Raw genomic sequence first — 18,833 nt, forward strand, 5'->3', positions numbered from 1 at the left:
CATACCCTCTGGGCTGTTATTCCGACTTGAACTAACATTTGCCTTTTGGGTCCCCAGAGGGCAGTTGCTGATTCAGGTCCTATCAGTAACCCTATGTGTCTGCATTACTAACACTATAACCCATGAGCCCCCACAAATATGTTTTCCATTAACAATAATACAGTAGATACAAATAGACTTTACCAAAGGTCATTACTTAGATGGGCAGTAACAGTAGTGGTTATAAAATATTCCCATCATAAGTCTAGGGCTCACTCTCCAACAAATACACGTATTATACTTGGGAAGAATGAGACCAAACTTACAGAACAATAGCAGTGAGTTATATATGTAATATGTACATGTAGCAAAGGCAACTCACAGCTCCTGATAATTCAGGGCTTGAAAGTATATTCTTCATTGAGTACTTCTGCTGGATTCCCTAAGTTTGTATCTCTCCACAGCCCAACTTTCAATTTTCAGGAGTTATGCTCCTTGAAGCTGCTTTGCTTTTTGGGTGACTCTCTATCTAACTCAGTTTCTTTCTGCTCCTCAGCAGATTCAGTATCTCCTACTTGTCTAATAGCTTCCTTTTCAATGCTATGCAACTAATGTTGGGGTAAGGACAAAGAAATTTCCTATACCCTTCCTCCAAAAGTCTTCTCCAAAAGTATAGCTATTAAAAGCCCCTAGAGGCATGGCTAATTGCTTTTCTCAGCCAATTTTAGTAGTCCCCTTCCTGACTCAATCAAAGAGGAGTTTGCACCTCATAAAGAGATCAGGGTAGAGATGCATCTTTTACAGTTAGTTTAACACCTCATTAACATCCTGTGATTAAATTCTGGACTTTCAATGACTATTTCATTGAACTGGGGAGGGCAACTCTCTCCCTTACTCACACAAATCTCAGAGTATGTCATAGGATCATGATATAGAGCTGGAATGGACCTTAGGTCATCTGGTCCAACCCTCTCATTTGACATAGGAGAAAACTGATACCCCATAGAGAGGAAGTAAGTTCCTCAAAGTTACACAGGTAATAAGCGGAAGAACTGGAATTTGAACTCTAATCCCCTAACTCTAAGTTTAGCATTTCAAGTTCAGTGCTCTTTACGCCCTCCCCACTCAAATCAAAGTCAACTGCAAGTCATGTCATCATCTTGATGTCATGGTCCTCTTTGAAAATGAAGGACAAACACAACAGCAACTACACTGTCTAATTTTGAATAAGTTTTTCCTCATCTACAAAGAGGTGGGACTATCATGTAGAGAAGTGGTTCTCTGAGGACGATAAAATGCTCATCAGCCTTCCTGGAATTGTGCACTGGAATGCACAACCACCAGACTGAGTATGGGACTTCCCAGTGCCTGCACATTATTGTGAGCAGGATCAGGCTAGTGGCCAGCAGCGTCCCCTGGTGACTAGACACATGGAGTCTTTTGTGGATCTGTATCCAAAGGACTCCAAACTCTGTAGATGTCAGACCTTGCATTCCACTAATACAGCCTTCAAGAAACAGGGTTAATAAGGTACATGAATAGGGCTATACTATAAAAAAATTATTTTATACAGTCAGAACTGTTGAAATGGACAAATAGAGAAATAATCAATATAGTTGAAATGCAGGCCATACACTTTAGGGTTTTCTACCTATTTAGGAAGTAAAGTTTCCATATCTTATATTTTTTACATTTTATCCATGCATAGGAAATTTTCCCAAGAATTATCTTTCATATGCAAAGAAGTCTTCCCACCATCAATAAGGGCACTCAGGTGTCTTGAGATTTTCTTTCCATAATACTGGTAGTAAATTTTTATCAATATTTTTACAATCTTAATCTTTTTTTTACCAGCATGGATTTGTGGACTGACTAGCCAGGATTAGTGAGTGAAATCTATAGCTACAGACTGGAGAAAAGAATATATGATATAGATAAAAAAAAGATTGGATTGAAACACAGAAGACTTTGTGTCCTTGAGCATCAGTTTCTGTACCTATAAAACTGGATAGTGGGGAGCGTAGGACAAAGTTATCTATAATATTCCTATACAATTCAGTCCTATGGATCTACATAAGTTAAATGGGTATCAGACCTGTAACTTTGTAACAATGTGTTTTAACTGACTGAGTAACACTTCTCCATACCTCCAGCAGATATATATGATATGACTGGTTCCTTTAACTTCACTTTCTCTCTTCTCCCATCCATCTATATGCCATTTTAATTGTTCTTCCTAAAATACCAATGTCATCTTGTCTCTCCCTCACTCACTAAGCTCCAATGGCTACCCATTTCCTCTAATCAAGATCTTAGCCTGCCTTCCAAACTCCTCCCACAACTTTATCTGTCATAAGTCCCCATGCTCCTTTAACCTAGGTCAAACTCTTCTTCTCATGAGCTCAGCTTCAGCCAGACTAGTCTCCAAACTGTTATCTAAACAAACATGGTCCTACCTAGAACTCAGGCTATTCTCAAATCCTGATATGCCCTTTCTTATCTCCAGTTAGCCAAGTTCCATTCCTGCTTCAGAGCATAGCTCAAGTCTTATCTACTTAGCAAAGTCTTCCAGGACTAAAAATTGGAATATTGGTGCTAAAGGAAACCTCCAAATTCAACTAGCCAAACCCCATCATTGCACAAGAGAATAAACAGAGCCAGAACAGTAAAGTGATTTACCTTGTCACACCAGAAGTTAGTGGTAGATCAATGTTTTGAACTCAAATCTCTTGACTTCTACCCCCAATTATTTTCTACTACTTTACAATGCCTTATTCTAGTCCACAATGATATCTCAGTGCTTAGCCCAGTGTTTGGCACATAGTAGATTCTTAATAGATGCTTATTGATTGATTGCTTGTTGATTAAATGTTCTCTCCCTCTACTTCTGAATGGATTCCTATAGAACATTTTTTAATCATTCCTCCAGGAATTTATCACATGAAATGCCAACCATTCACTTTGGGGTCTTGCTGTTCATTTAGGAAGGAAAGTCATACTTTCTTAACAATTTCGTATGCAAGTATCTGTTTTTCCAAATAGAGATTATAAGTTCCAGAAAGCTAGGTAAAGTATCTTACTTTTATGGCATCCCTAATACATACATATAAATGTCATTCAATAAAGTTTTCTCAGTGACTATATGCCATCCAGAAATTTTTTAGGGAGAGAAGAAAAGGAAAGAAAGAGAGAGAGAGAGAGAGAGAGAGAGAGAGAGAGAGAGAGAGAGAGAGAAGGAAAGAAAGAAAGAGAAAGAGAGAGAGAAAGAGAGAAAGAAAGAGAGGAAGGGAGAGAAAGAAAGAAAGAGAGAGAAAGAAAGAGAGAGAGAAAGAAAGGAAGGAAGGAAGGAAGGAAGGAAAGGAAGGAAGGAAGGAAGGAAGGAAGGAAGGAAGAAGGAATATGTAGATATATGTCACTATTGAGAGAGAGATAACAGAAAAGAATTACAATACAAGGAAATATTTTTTCTATAAGAGTGAGACAAACATTGAGCATTAGAAATGCTCCAAGAAATGAAAGATCACTTACAAGAGAGGTAGTCAGGAAAGACTTCCCAAAGGATGAGATTAGCATGGGACAATGAAGGAAGGAAAAAAACTACTATATCTGAGAGGAAAGTGAGAACACCATTTGACCTAAAATGTAATGTTGGTAGAGTGGAGTCATAGGAAATATGGCTAGATGGGTAGTTTGAACCAGATTTAAAAAGGTCTTGAAAGCCTAGTCAAGGAATTTGGACTTAATTTCAGTAGCTCAGAGAGCCTACTGAAGGTGAACCAAGGAATGATTGATGAAATTATTCAGTAGCAAAATTAATTTAGATGTAGTATTGAGAAGAAAATCATAGCATGGATATCATTTCATTCATTCACTCAATAAGCATTTATTATGCACCTACTAAGTGCCAGTCATTGTATGAGGCACTAGAGATACAGAGAAACAATTAAAAAGTATTTGTTGCCTTCAAGGAGAATACATTCTACCAATTGTCATCACAGTAGCCCAACATTGAGATGATAAGAGCTTGAGCTAGAGTCATGGCAGGAAAATATAAATTATTATAGTATTTAGAGTTGCAATGGATTTTCCATATCATTTAGCACAATTTGATCGTTTTCAAATGAGGAAACAGGAAGATGAACTGACTTGACCAAGGTCACATAGTGACAGAGTGGGGTTTCAAACCTTGGTGTCTTAATCCCTAAGGCAGTCCTCTTTCCTTATGTACCACTCTACCACCCAAGACATGAATGGATCTGAGAGTTACTATGAGAAAAATTGATAAAGCACAGAACACAATGATTAATAGAAATACAAAAGCATGAATCACTTCTCTGACCTTCACTGCAACAGAGATCTCTTGTCTGATTCCAATCTCTCATGCACTTCAGTAAAACACAGGAATGGTAATATTAGTAGCAAGCATTTTGCCTTAAACATGCTCATTTAATCCTCACAACAACTTTTAGAGGTTCTGTTATCATCCCCCTTTTATGATGAGGAATTGAGGCTGAGAGGTTATGACTGGTGCAGGGTCACACAGCTAGTAAGTGAAAGAATGAATTTGAACTCATCTTCTCGACTTTGAGTCTACCACTCCATGCCTCTTCCACCTAACTGCCTGCATGAGGCAAGAAAAGAAATTATGACTTCAGACCCATCACAAAATCAACAGTAATAATAGAATCCTTCATGTAGAGTCTCATTCTAATCATGAGATCTAACTACTAGACAATATTGCTCAGAGTAGGCAATCCCAGGTTTGCCATTAAATGACAACATCTCTGGGGTTTACATTCTCCATTTGTCAATTTAAGCCACAACTCATTTCTGTCTGATTTTCCCCAGAGGAAAGGCTGAGAAAAGAAGGTGGTTGTCTCTCTCACCATGCCTAGCCCATCTCCTCATTTCTCTCTCCACTGCTTTGATTTGCATCTCCAGTTTCTTTTCCCATTGTGCTTGTTATTTGAAGAGTAGACTATTTAAAGATACTTAACCAGAGATCTGGGGTGAGTGTAGTAAGGGGAAGGGGAAGGGGAGGCAGGGCTAGTATACCATCATGATTCAAAGAGATCCGAGATACTTCTCAGAACTTTGCAAGTTCTTGGCCCCCTGAGACTGCATCCTCAAATAATCACAAATGAGAATGAACTTGAATTCAGGAGGTCTCCACCCACACCCAAAGAACCTCTACCCCCTATCAACTTGGTAGGCTCTATGAACTAAAGATGTTCATAAGCACTGGATTTGATCCCACACAGCAAGGGCAGCTCATAATCTGGTACTAGTGTTCTACTAAGGTCCAGAATTGTATTTGTGGAAGGGCCATAGATTTCCAATCAGAAAATCATGATTTGAGTCCCAACTCTGCTGCTGTATGAACTTAGTCACTTAGTCAATCAGTCACTCAGGCAATGATCTGTGTTTAGCTGTGCTAAACTCTGAGGAAAGAAAAAGAAAAAAAGAAAGGAAGGAAGGAAGGAAGGAAGGAAGGAAGGAAGGAAGGAAGGAAGGAAGGAAGGAAGGAAGGAAGGAAGAGGCAGGAAAAGAACATGGAAAGGAGAAGAACATGGAAAGGAACATGGAAAGAAAGAAAAACATGATCCCTCAGGGAGCCTACATTCACTTGGGGAAGATACTGTGCAAACAGCTGTGTATACACAAGATATATAGAGTAACTGCAAAGTAATCTTTGGAGGATGGTGGCATGAAAAAGGCTTCCTGCAGAAGGTGGAAGTTGAGCACCTCTGGATCTTAGTTCTATCTTCTGTAAAACAGGGCTTTAAAGTCCCTTCTAGCTCTAAACACTGCCATGTAAAACTAATTCTGAAAGAGCAAGCTTAGAGCCAGATCTTGCATGCCAAGGCTGCTGAGGTCACCAGTTGGCCAGGACCACAATTATCTTTAGGGGAAAGAAAAAGCAGCTATGATGAAGATAACCAGTCAACTTTTTCTTTCTAGTCAATGTTTAATACTTTGGAGGTACTTCTTTCAGCTACCAAGATCAAAACACCTCCAGGAGCGAGGATGGGGTAGTTATAAGACTAGAAAACACACCAGAAAGAAACAATGGAGATGGCCTTGGCCTTCAGACTTACTTCTCTAGACTTTCAGGTCAGATCCTTCCCATTAGGTGCTATTTATGACCTAGGTATCAGCCAAGGAACCTCTTAATCAGGGTTATTTATCTGTTAATACAAAAAACAAGCAGAAGTGTCCCCTCTCCCTCAGCCATCTTTTTGCCCTCCCCCTTGAGAGACAGGGAAAGTGGAGAACCCCTCATGAGATCTCCAAGGAAGGATGACAACTTACTTCAGGACATCATGGTTGGGAGAGGGTTAAAAGAAGGAGAGAATCTTGCCAGAAAAATCCTGGACCTTGGACAAAGAGCAGTTCCTGTTTTTACCCAGAAGGTTATGAGACTTCAAGGGGCGCCGTTAGGTAGTTAATTCAGAAACCAGACTTCTCTTCCAGATTCCCTGTCCCAGGAGAAGAAAACAAAGGACTATACAGTGAAATAGGATGATTTGCATTAACCTTTGAAGGGCCAGAATGCACACAAAGAGATGCACCTATCCAGAGGAATCGCTGAGACCCAGTCAGAATCTTGAAGGAAGGTTTTGAGTTCAGAAAAAGAAAACCAGGTGACAGACAGATCTTCCTTTCCCATTCCCTTTCTACTCAATTTTTATAAAAAATGTTCTTCTGAACAGTCAGGAGATTTGGGTCAAAAGGAAGCAAAGGCAATACACTGAAGGGTGTTTCTGAGAAGACCTAAGGAAGTTGCTTCGAACAAAAGGAGATTTAGCCTGGGATTCACCACTGACATAAAGTTCTTTCTTTAGATCTACCCCACTTTCAAACTAACTGGCAGAATCCTTACAGCACTTAGGTAATCTTCAAATTAGAGACAACTGTGCTAGCCTTACTGTGTAGTTTACATAAATATACACACCCAAGAAGTTGTAATTCCAGTCTAATCCTCAGCTCTCAGCTCTTGAAAAGTATGCTGTTCTTGACGCTGGGTGTTGAGAGAAAGGAGCAATGTATTTTTTATTTCAGGTGCATTTTCTGTACCAGGCCCTGGTACAGAATTGTATCAGTCCTTAAATTCACAGAACTGACATTTTAACCTGATAGACAATGAACATCTACACAAGAGATACAAAGTAAACTTGGGGGAAGTTGTTGGGGATAGGGAACCAGGAAAGGTCTGGTACAGAACGCAGAACTGGAGCTGAGAGTGAGTCCTGAAGGGAACCAGAGATACCAAAAGATGGAGATGAGGAGAGAGAGCATCCCAAGCATGGGAGGAAGCTTGTACAAAGGCATGGGGATGAGAGGTGGAAGGTTACATATAAAGAAGACCAAGAAAGCCACTTTGGTGGTATGGGGATTCATGGATAACCAGACTGGAAAGATAGGTTTGGACCTGGTTGGGAGAGGCCTAAAAAGCTAAATGCAGATTTTTTTTTGTCTTAGAGATAGTAGGAAGTCATTGGAATTTATCAAGTAGGGTGGATGACATAGTTAGACCTGAACTTTAGGAAAATCATTATGGCATTTGTGTCAAGGAAAGGCAAATTGGAGTGGAGAGAGATTAGAGACTTGGAGACAGGGATACCAATGAGCAGGCTATTGCAATAGCCCTAAGACAGAAGATAAGGGCCTTAACAAGGGTGGTCAAGTCTACGTGAGTGGAGAGAAGGAGATGGATTGAAAGATGTTGTGGAGGTTTGGCGCCTGATTAGATATATGGAATGAATGAGAGTAAGGAGTTGAAGATGACAATGAGGTGGCGGTGCCCTTGGTAAAAATTCAGAAAAGGGGTGGGGTTTGGGGAAAAGAGAATAAATTCCATTTTGAACATGTTGAATTTGAAAAGCTTAAAGATTTCTAGTTCAAAATGTCCAGTAGGCAGTTTATGATGCATGGGATGGAGGTCAGAAAAGAGACTAGGGCAGGATCTACAAATATCAGAATCATCTTTATAAAGATGATAATTAAACCTACCAGAGCTAATGTGGTTACCAAGTGAGAGATTAGAGAGAAGGGAAGGGAGTTCAGTGCAAAGACTTAGGGTGCACACCCACAGATAGGGAACCTGACATGAATGATGATCTTTCAAAGGAGACTACAGAGGAGTAGTCTGATAGGGAAGAAGACTAAAAGAGAGCAAAGTCCCAAAACCTAGAGAGAAGAAAACATAGGAGGAGGTGAACGATAGTGTTGAATGCTACAGATACAGAAGAATGATGAAAACTGAGAAATTTTCATTAGCATGGCAGTTAAGAAGTCATTGGTACCCTTGGGGAGAAGAGAATCCAGACTGAAAGGATTGACAAGAGACAATCTCTCAGACAAATACTAAGGTGCAGGGGCCAAGGGATTTAAAGTGGACTTCTTGGTTTGGCCCCAGACCAGAAATCCCCTTAGGAGTCTTCAGAGAAGATTCCAGTTGTGCCATTTTGATCACAGCAGCAGACTCAACACAACCCAAATGTACTGAGTTTATTTATTATGGATGTAGGCAACTATATAGATGGGCAATTTTATACAGAGAATTGATTTCATTTTTGACTTTGTACCCATCACCTAAGACAGATGTTGGTGTATATTTAATGCTTAATAAATGGTTGTTAAATTAAAACATATCGAATCCTGAACCTCTGAGCTTGTTTGTACCCCACTATAATTGCTCTGGTTGCACCTATCTGGTTAACATCAATGAAAGGCCAGAGCTTCTCCAAGTGGACTTGCCCAAGATGGTCCTCTTTGAGAATGAAGGATAAACACAACAAATCCCATTGTCTTTCATATCAACTCATTTCCATTTCTAAAACTATTAGTCAACTTCAGGCCCTTATAACCCCACATTTGAACTATTCACAGGCTTTTAATCTGGTCTCCTTGCCTCTGATTTCTCCTCTCTCCAGTCTGTCTTGGGCACTGTGACCCAATTCATTTCCCTAAAGAACTTCCAGGATCAGAATATTCTCTAACTCAACAACTTTGGGTGATTCCCAACTGCTGACAGGATAAACTACAAATTTCTTAGCCTGGCATCTAAGGCCCCAAACTACTTTTAAATCTCCCCTCCTACCATCCCTACACATATCCTAAGCTCCAGTCAAACTGGAGCATTTTCCATTTCCCCAATATGGTTTGTACTTCAAAGCTATGTGCCTCATCATACTATATATATGTGTGTGTGTGTGTGTGTGTGTGTGTGTGTGTGTGTACACACACATATATATATATATACACACACACAATGCCTTGAATACCTCTTCCCTCATATCACCAAATATTGAAAGCATTGAAAGCTTACCTTTTTCCTCAAGATCTTGTTCAAATGCTACATCCTCTGTGAGACCTTCCCATCCAATCTAGACTGAAGTGATCTTTCTCTCTTCTATGCTCAATAACAGAATTTTGTCCCATTCCTATGATTGAAAGAACAAATGAAAATCACTTAAGTGGTTAATATAGGATAGGCACTATGATAAGCATTGAGAATATAAGTAAAAAAAGATTCCCTGCCCTCAAGGGCCTTATCTCCTAATGGGAGAGACATTGCATCAAGGAGAAATGTGTGTTCATCCCTCATGGCCAAAGAAGACCGTGCCATCAAAGAAATGATGACATGACTTGCACTTGACTTTGTTGTGAGTGAAGGAGGGCTGTGCAGGTCACCAGCCTCACTTCTCCTCCAGAGCCATCGAATCCAGTGACCAGATATTCATCAGGATGACTAGAGATGACGTAGGATGAGGCAGTTGAGATTAAGTGACTTGCCCAAGGTCACACAGCTAGTGAGTGTCAAGTGTCTGAGATGAGATTTGAACTCAGGTCGTCCTGACTCCTGCACTGGTGCTCTATCCACTGCACCACCTAGCTGCCCCCTTCAAGAGGAAGTAGAAAGCAGTGAATGGGGTTCATGCTTGGTGGTGTGGTTTAGACATGGTAGAGAAGTGATAAGGAGGACAGATTCCCAACAAGACAAGACAGAAGCTCATCTATCAGCTCTTGGGGTAAAAAAGGAATCATATAGGTAGTTCTGATGAGAAAGGGTTGACAGAGTAAATAAAAGTGGCACCATATAGAAATGGTTATATAGCATTCATCACTTATCACCTACTAGTTATGCAATAGACTAAAAGAGTTTTAGAACTAGGAGGGACTTGAGGTCACTACCACCAAAATTAAAGTCCAGATAAACTAATTAAATTGTCAACCAGTAGTATTTATTAAGCATTTACTATGTGCCAGACATTGTGCTAGGTTCTGCTGATACAAAGACCAAGAAAAGAAACGATCCCTCTCCTCAATGAGTTACATACCATCAGAGGAAATATTATATACCTACGTAAGTATTTATAAGACAGCTACAAAGCAAAAAAAATAAGGTAATCTTTGATGGCAAGGTACTAGAAGATGAAGAGACCAGAAAAGGCTTCACTCAGCAGCTAAGAGCAGAATTGAGACTAAAACATAGGTCTACTGACTCCTAGAATGAATACATGAATGAATGAAGGAAAAACATGTTTAAATGCTTACTAAGCACTAGGAATACAAATGCAATAGCAAGGTCATTCCTTGCCCTCAATGAGTTTATATTCCAAGAAAAGAAACAACACATATAAAATAGTGCCCAGGGTGAGGCATCTTCATGAGGAAAATTACAGTGATGGTAAGTGAGGCCACAGGAGTGTAAATTGGCATGCCCTATCCAGATACAATGGCAAAGTTAAATTGGTTCCATGGCTCTAGGGTTTTCCTGGAATAGTTATCAGGGAGAAGCATTTACTAAGGACAGCAAGGACCGAGGATAAAAGTCCTTCTAGTCTCCTCCTTGAATTGTAAACTCTTTGAGAGTAGGGATTATGCCTTATAGCCCCTTGTACTCATTCCAAAAACAAATGGCTAATATATGACTACTATGAATAAGTCTCTCTGCAAGGCACTGCTTGCATATCATAGACAAAATAAACGTTTGAATGACCTAAAAAAAATAGCATCATTCATTCTGGCAAGGATTTTTTCCCCATTGTCAAATTCTGCATGGATGAAGCAGACGGTTGTTGGGTTTTTTTAAACCTTTTCAAAAAAGTCTCCAGACTGAAACATTTTTAATATATTGAAACAGTATAGAAGGCCTTGAAGGAAGCTGCATGGTGTAATGGAAAGATGACTAGACCTAGATTCAGGAGGAGACTTGGACTGAAATCTCAGTTTCAACACTTAGAGCATAAGTGAGTAGAGATGAGTAAATTCTAATGGAGTTTCCTTAGTTTTCTGAGCTATTAAATGACAATACCAATGATGATAGTGCTTACTTTATGGATTTGTTATAAGGGCAGAGCTGGAGAGAAAAGTAAAGGAGAGGTGATCTGTACTTCGAGAGTAGACAAGGAGGAGGGGGGAGAAAATAAGAGTTAGTACATGCCCTGCTCTTCCAGATAGGAGACTGAGGAAAAAGAAAGAAGGGAAAAAAATACACATCCTTCCTCCCATCATCCCCCAGAGAACTTCCTGACAACTGGCAGTTGTAGAACTGGGAAGAAGTTTCTGAACCAATTAAAGTTCCTGGAGCAAATCAGTGAGTTCGTCCACCACACTGAGTATCTGAAACAAATTTCAACTGGAACCACAGAGCAATAGGGGGTGAGGAGAAAGCCACAATGTGGAGGAGCAAACCCAGACTTAATTTTCATTGACACTGAATTAGATGGACTATGTATGTCCAGGGCAGAAGAGGTCAATTCTCTAGCAACCCTGAATGCTGTTCTTGCAACGGATCCCCACCCTTAGGGTAGCATTGAAAGTCGGGAGGGTTGTATAGAACTCTGAGGGAGACTCTACGGGAGAGAAGAATTATTGTGGACTATTTATGGGCCCAAGGGCAAGTCTGTTGAGTGAAATAAAACCTAGACCAATGATGTCTAACTCATATAGAAACTGAGCCACTAAACCATACATAAGGATCCTTGCAGCCACACAGTGATTTAGAAAACCACATATAAACATTCTCCATGTTCTATTGTATTTTTGTTCATTTTGTTAAATATTTCTCAGTTAAATGCTGGAAGGGCATTTGACACCTCTGGTCCAGACTATACTTAATGTATGGTTAGTCTTAATACTTGAATGGGAGCAGAGAGTCTTTTTTTTTCCCTTTTAGTGACTAAGGTTTCTTTGCAGGAACCTTAGGTCAAGACATGAGTCAAAAAGAAAGTTCTTACTAAGAAGCCTCCAAGATTACACTCAATCTGTTTAAACCCAAAGGAGTACTTCTGGGCTAGGGGTTACAAGAATGAGGAAGTTCCTGTCTCCACAATCTCTCATAACCACTCCATGGCTCTCTTGGGAGCCCTAGCTCCCAAATGTTTGAGAAACACTGAGATAGTACTGTATTAGTCTGGATGCGAGAGACAAGTCAGCTCAGTAGCAAGACCCTGCTCATATAGCTCATGGGTCATTTCTTTTTATTTCATTTCTTGACATAGTTCACTACACAGAATGTGCAAGAGCCCTTCCCTCTTGGGTATGATGGTTCGTTAGAAATGTGGAAGTGAAGACTGAGAGTTATAACATCTGTAAAATGGGTATAAAAATAGCACCTATCTCTCGGGGATTTTGTGAGAATTCAATGAAATCTTGTGTGTTTATCTCATTGCCAATGAGATAAGAAAAATCCACTAAATGTAAAGCATTCCATAAATGCTAGTTATTTTGATGATGATGATGATGATGATGAAGATGAAGATGATAACAGGCAACATCAGTGTGACTTGTGTAGTCAGATAGTGCTTTGCCCCTTGAATGACTCCTCTACAGAAATAGCTTCCTGGGTGGTTTACCAATGGCAGCAAGTTAATGTCTTCTTTCTCCCCACAACATCCCTTTAAATAATTCCTGCATTCAACATGATAGTGCTTAAAAGGAAGCTAAGCTGCATATTTGTCAGATGTAACATAGCTGCAGTTCTTGGGTTTTGTTGTTTTTATTATTATTAATAGTCACAGCACAGGAAACTGCATTAGCTTTATGTTTTTTCTGTCTTTAAAAAGAAAATGAATGGCTCTTCTACTTCTTTGGAGAAATGGAGTATGATACACCATTGATGGACCTCCTGTCTCCTCACCTATAACGTCAAGGATGCTTCATTGCCTCTGTGCCTATAAATAGATGAGCACCCAGCTGCTCCTTCTCCTCTACTTATCTTATACAAGTAGAGAAATATGGTCTTAGAGAAGTACCCAGAAAAAAGATAAAAGTCTTCCCTTGACCCTCCAGCATCTGAGCCAGGCCAGTGGAGCCTGACACCTTGATAAACATTATACTCAATGAGTCCTACCCAAAAGGTTTAAGCTCTCAATTAAAAGTTCCCCAAGGGGTAGGTCTCTTTTGCTAAGTGATCTCCAAACTTCTCCCTCCCTAAAACACCCCGATAGGGGATACTTGGAAAGCTTTTTATGATAATAGAGAACTAGGAGAAGGAGGGGCTTCAGGGAGTAAACTGAGACTGTCTGCCTTGATCTAGTTTTAGCCTGTCTCTTCTTGGCAAGGGCCAGAGCCAACAGAGTAATTAGCCCTCAATATGCCCGATAAGTGATTTTTATAAACTGATCTGTTCCTGTAAGCTTTGCTGCCACTGTTACTGCTGCTGTTAATTTTTCCATCAGGTCTGACTCTTTGTGACCTCATTTGGGGGTTTTTTGGCAAAGATACTGGAGTGATTTGCCATTTCTTGCTCATTTTATAGATAAGGAAACTGAGGCAAACAGAATTAAGTGACTTGCCCAGGGTCACACAGTTAATAAATGTCTGAGGCCAGATTTGAACTCAGGAAGATGAGTCATCCCAACTTTAGGCCCAGCTCTCTATGCCCTATACTGTCTAGCTGATGGTTTAGCTGAAAAAATAATCTTTCTAAAATTCCCAAGATATCCCTTGTTGATTTGGAACCTATCAGTCAATAAGGGAATCCTGATTCTTGGATCCCTTCCAAAGCTCTGTGGGGCTCCCCAGACTCTTATGGGGAATCCTCAAAGTCAAAACTTTTTTCATAATAATACTAAGACATCAATAGCCTATAAAACTGCTCCTCCCTTTTCCATCTACATATCTATGTTAGGCTGATACTTCAACCAAAACCATATATCACCACTGAATAGAACCAGACAGTATAGCCAACTGTTTTCTATTAAGCCAGACATTAAATTGATTTGCAAAGCTATGTAAAACAATGCCATCTTGCTGATATTTTCACTTTTGTAAAGCATAATTATTTTTCATTTTTAAAATGTTATGTTAATATATGTTTATTATCATTATTTCAAATGAATTACTAAACATTTTTATAATTCCTTGGCTTAAATTTCTAATAGATAAATATCAATAGATAAAACAACATAAGCCAAAGCTCTTTGGGAGGTAAGATGGTCTTCAAAAGGTTTTGAGGGTATAAAGAGATCTTGAAATGAAAAAGTTTGAGAGTTTCTGATAGAGTGGATAAAGTGTCAAGCCTAAAGCCAGGATACTAAAATACAAGCCCTGCTTCTGACTCATACTGGTTATATGACAAGAGTAAATCACTTAACCTCTCTGTCCCCTACCAACTCTCTTAAGACTAGAAGTTGCTGGTCTGTGGTAGCAGGGGTGGTTTTCTATACCAATGAAATCACAAGCCCAGGTCTTATCATGCAATGATTTTCCTCCACACTCCCAGTCTCTAAGCTTTACTATTACTTCTCCCTCATCTTGAAAGTTAAAATTATCATGCTTTCCACCCCCTTCCAAATTATATCTTCAGTACAAATTGCTGCTTGCTAAAATGTTCATTGACTTGAAATGTCCTTTATTTTCCTCCAATAATATTACCCTAGAGATATCAACAGTGTAATAATAACAGAATAATAATAGCAGATTTTGGTAGAGTATAGTTTAAAAAATGCTTTATATCCATTATCTCATTTGATCCTTACAGCAAATTTGTGAATTAGATAGAGAAGCTATCTTCCCTCACTTCTTATTTCGATTTTATTCCTATTCCATCTTTCTAGAGGAAGAGATGGGAATGGATGATTCCAAATCTATCATTTCCAGATTTTCTCTTTCTCTCTCTCTCTCTCTCTCTCTCTCTCTCTCTCTCTCTCTCTCTCTCTCTCTCTCTCTCTCTCTCTCTCTATTTTTTAAATGCCCATCTTCTATGAACCTTCTCCAGTTAACGATGGCTTTTTGCCATCAGATCTGACATAGTACTTTGGATCACTCTAATGTACTTCACGGTTAGCTACTTACAAGTAGTATATGGGTCCTATCTTCCTATAATATTCTAAGCTACATGAAAACAGGGATATGTCATATAAATTCTATGTGTCCCCTAGTACTTAGGACTGTATATATAAAGAAGTCAGGAGGGCTCTGCGATTCATTCTTGTAAGGGACTCCTGGTGTGAGAATTCTCTCCACCCTGTCTATGACTCAGGATCAGAGCATAACAGATTTAGAGAAGAAGGGGACTTTAGAGATCAGTTAGTTCAACCCTTTCATTTTAAGAATCAGGAAACTGAGGCTCAGAGAGCCCAAATAATTTTCCCAATGTCAAACAGGTAGTAAATTCCAGAGATAAGATTGGATCTAGTTCAAATCAGCACTTTATCCACCATTCCATGATGCCTCTCCTATAAATAGCTGCCACTTAATGAAGATTTGTTGAATTGAACTGAACGGAAAGAAGAGTGAGAGAGACCAGAATCTCTAGAAATAGAAGAATAAAGTCCGGTGCTGGGCTCTTCCCAAGCTAGACCTTCCTGTTCCAGTTCTGACTCACACAGGCCTACTGATTTGCTATTTAAACAATGGGCCAGGTGGTAGAATTCCCTATTACAAATAGGCATAGCTCTCTCTCCCCCTATATTCTCTAGATGCTAAATGTCTTACCACGAGTCAGATAAACCAGAGCCCCTCCCGGTTCCCTTCCATACTTCCCATCCCCCAAGGCATGTCTTTCTGAAGGACTCCTGTTGCCAGCTTGCTGCCAATTTACTACCAATGTATTTCCACCTTTCTGGGTCACTCTCCAAAAACGGGATTGGAAGGGCGGGGCGAGTTATTTGGGAAATGGAAAAGATGAGGAAGGATTTTTCTCTCTTCCAAAAAAGGAGAGAACCAACAGAGTTCAGGAATTCCCCTTCACAAGTGGGTGGCTGTAGAGGACACCATTAGATTGTTTTTATAAAATTTGCCCTCTTTGTCCCTCATCTTGGTCACAGGGGACCTGCCAGCAAGTAACCTCATCTTTGCTGCTGGTGGCCAGTGCTGAGGCTGCAGATTCCTAGGGGGAAACTATTCCCTGATACTGAAGAATAAGAAAAACCTGCATTTCACAACCTGAGCCAAAATGAAACAGTCAGACCCAGAGGAGCAGGAAAAGCCCCGTGTCTAGTGGAGAATGGGATGTAAAGAGTCCTCCTCCAATGGAGAGGGTACTTGAACTAGAGTGGCTGCCCCATCCACTTTGATCAAACAAAATGTTAGGTGGAGTACAAGAAGGGGTGGAAATACCATTCCTGTGTCCCAGAAATCTTTTAGGGATAAAAAAATTAGCATACATTGTTTTCTCAGTGTGAGAAAACAAGACAGGAAAAGGGATCCTACAGCTATGATTCTACCTTCAGATGAGTCTCTATTAATGGCTGCCTAAAAGATTGCTAGAAAAGGAATGAGAACCAGGTAGGACAAGTAGCCTGTTCAGACTTTATGTTTAGGTCCACTGACTATAGCCAGTGTACCTTCCACCTCAACTAGTTATATAACAATTTGGTGACCCAGTTAGAATTAGAATCCAGATCTCCTGATTCATAGGGTAATGGGGAAGTGGCCAGTGCCCATAAGGGACAGTGATTTTCCTCTAGTGCTATTGGTTTGAACCCCAATTCCAGTGTGCATTTCGCCCAATATTGATCACTTGTAATTCAGTCATTTTTCAGTCACGTCCAACTCTTCATAACCCTGTTTGAGGTTTTCTTGACAAAGACACCAAACTGGTTTGCTATTTCCTTCTCTAGCTCATTTTACAGATAAGGAAATTGAGGCAAATAGGGTTAAGTGACTTGCCCAGGCTCACACAGTACTAAGTGTCTGAGGTAAGGTTTGAACTCATTAGGTGAGTCGTCTTGACTTCAGACCTGGCACTCTATCTACTGTGCCACCTAGCGACACCATTGCCAATTAATATCTCCTCAATATCTTAATATTGTTGATTAGATCTCCAGTATCAATTTAACCAAATGATTTCTCCTCAATATCCATTAATCAATTAACACCAATATCCCTTTACAAAGGGATATTTACTAAAAATGACATAGCAAGAATCGAAGTACAGAAATGTCTAGTCAGCTGACACATGTCCTCCCCACTACACCTCAGTCCCTAGGGAGAGCAGGCTCAGATGGTGTTGGTAATTACAAACATTCTACCTACCACCATTCAGTTCTGGGTGTGTTTGCAGGACGTGGTGTCTTGGATCTTTAGCTGAGTCAAACAGGTCACCCATTAGGCTGATTTCTTCCTGGATTGGGCCACTGGACCTCTGATAGTGCTTGAGCTCTCACAAGGCCTTGCACCAAGAGAAAGAATGCAAACAATAAGCGACACCATCCCAGTCGCTAGGGACTATGCCCTCGCCATCAAGCCAAATATGGTGGTGGGAGGAGCATTTCCGTCAGTGTCTCAGAATACAGAGTTGTCCTTTGTCCTCATGGCTATCAGAAAATAAAGAGGCCTCTTGGTATCTTTTTGTGTGCCTACTCCATTCCCAAAACAACCATTTAAAAATCTCTCCTTCACCACAAAGTAAATAATCACATGCTATTTAGAGCACATTTGCATGCTCTAAAGCACACGCTCCATTATACATGCTCAGCAAGCAGAGCAGATTGGGCATGCTCAAAGGACCGGTCTCCTTTTGACCAGTCCTTTTGTTAAAATAGATATACATACATATGTGTGTACACACATATGTGAGTTTGTGTGTATTGTTTATATGTGTATATATGTATATATGCATTGTGTATTATTATCCATATGTGTATGCATATATCAGTATGTATGTGTGTATAAATTTACACATGTAATATATACATACATATGTGCATGTATATGTGTGTGTACATGTGTGTGTGTCTTGATGGAATCTTAGCTACCAACCGGTCTTATCCCTAATCCCTTCATTTTAGGTAGTAAGAAAACTGAAACCCAAGAATGTGAATTGACTCCATGAAGGTCACATAGCTAGTAATTAACAGAGGCAAAATTTTAATTCAGGTCCTTTGTTGCCAAACCCAACACTCCCACCATTACATTATGCTACCCCTTTTTGTTTGTTTGCTATTTGAGCCTGGGTCTCCCCATCTCATCAAGGTGGGAAGTGCAGTCGGCCAATCGTGGACCTCACCCTACTGCTGAGCAGCATGTACACTTGGCCCTGTATTCTGACCAGGGTCTGTTCACACATTCTTCAGCAACCTTCCCTCATTCCACTCCACCCCACCCTTCTGGGAGGTGTACCATATTGGTTATGTGACTCAGAACTCCCAAGCACTAGCAACCAGCCACCTTTATCCTCCCCTAATGATAGGAATTATATATATGTGGCACCAAATCCAGCATTATGGGATATTTCTTATTAGCTATCTAGTCTGTCTGTGTTCGTCCTTCGTTTTCAAAGAAGACCAAGACATCAGATATCTATTAGTATCTCTTACTAGAACAAAAAACAACCAGAAGACTTCCCTTGACATGCAGCGGTCAAGAGTGGCAAGGTTCTTTGTGAGCAGACTTTAGAT

General features: G+C 40.0%; 1 long non-coding RNA gene across 3 annotated transcripts in view; it reads right to left on the minus strand.

The window, feature by feature from the left end:
* The window catches only part of LOC140529715 (uncharacterized), an 83,263-nt gene that overhangs the window by 15,388 nt on the left and 49,042 nt on the right, over positions 1 to 18,833 (minus strand). For 2 of the 3 annotated variants that reach the window (XR_011975654.1, XR_011975655.1), the window contains exons 2-3: positions 17,470 to 17,605; positions 9,311 to 9,425 (exon numbers count right to left, since the gene is read on the minus strand). This is a non-coding gene — a long non-coding RNA (uncharacterized lncRNA). The remainder of the gene's footprint in view (positions 1 to 9,310; positions 9,426 to 17,469; positions 17,606 to 18,833) is intronic. The other variant, XR_011975656.1, reaches the window with a different exon arrangement.

The sequence above is a fragment of the Notamacropus eugenii genome, chromosome 2, assembly GCF_028372415.1.
Source record: "Notamacropus eugenii isolate mMacEug1 chromosome 2, mMacEug1.pri_v2, whole genome shotgun sequence".
NCBI lineage: Eukaryota > Metazoa > Chordata > Mammalia > Diprotodontia > Macropodidae > Notamacropus > Notamacropus eugenii.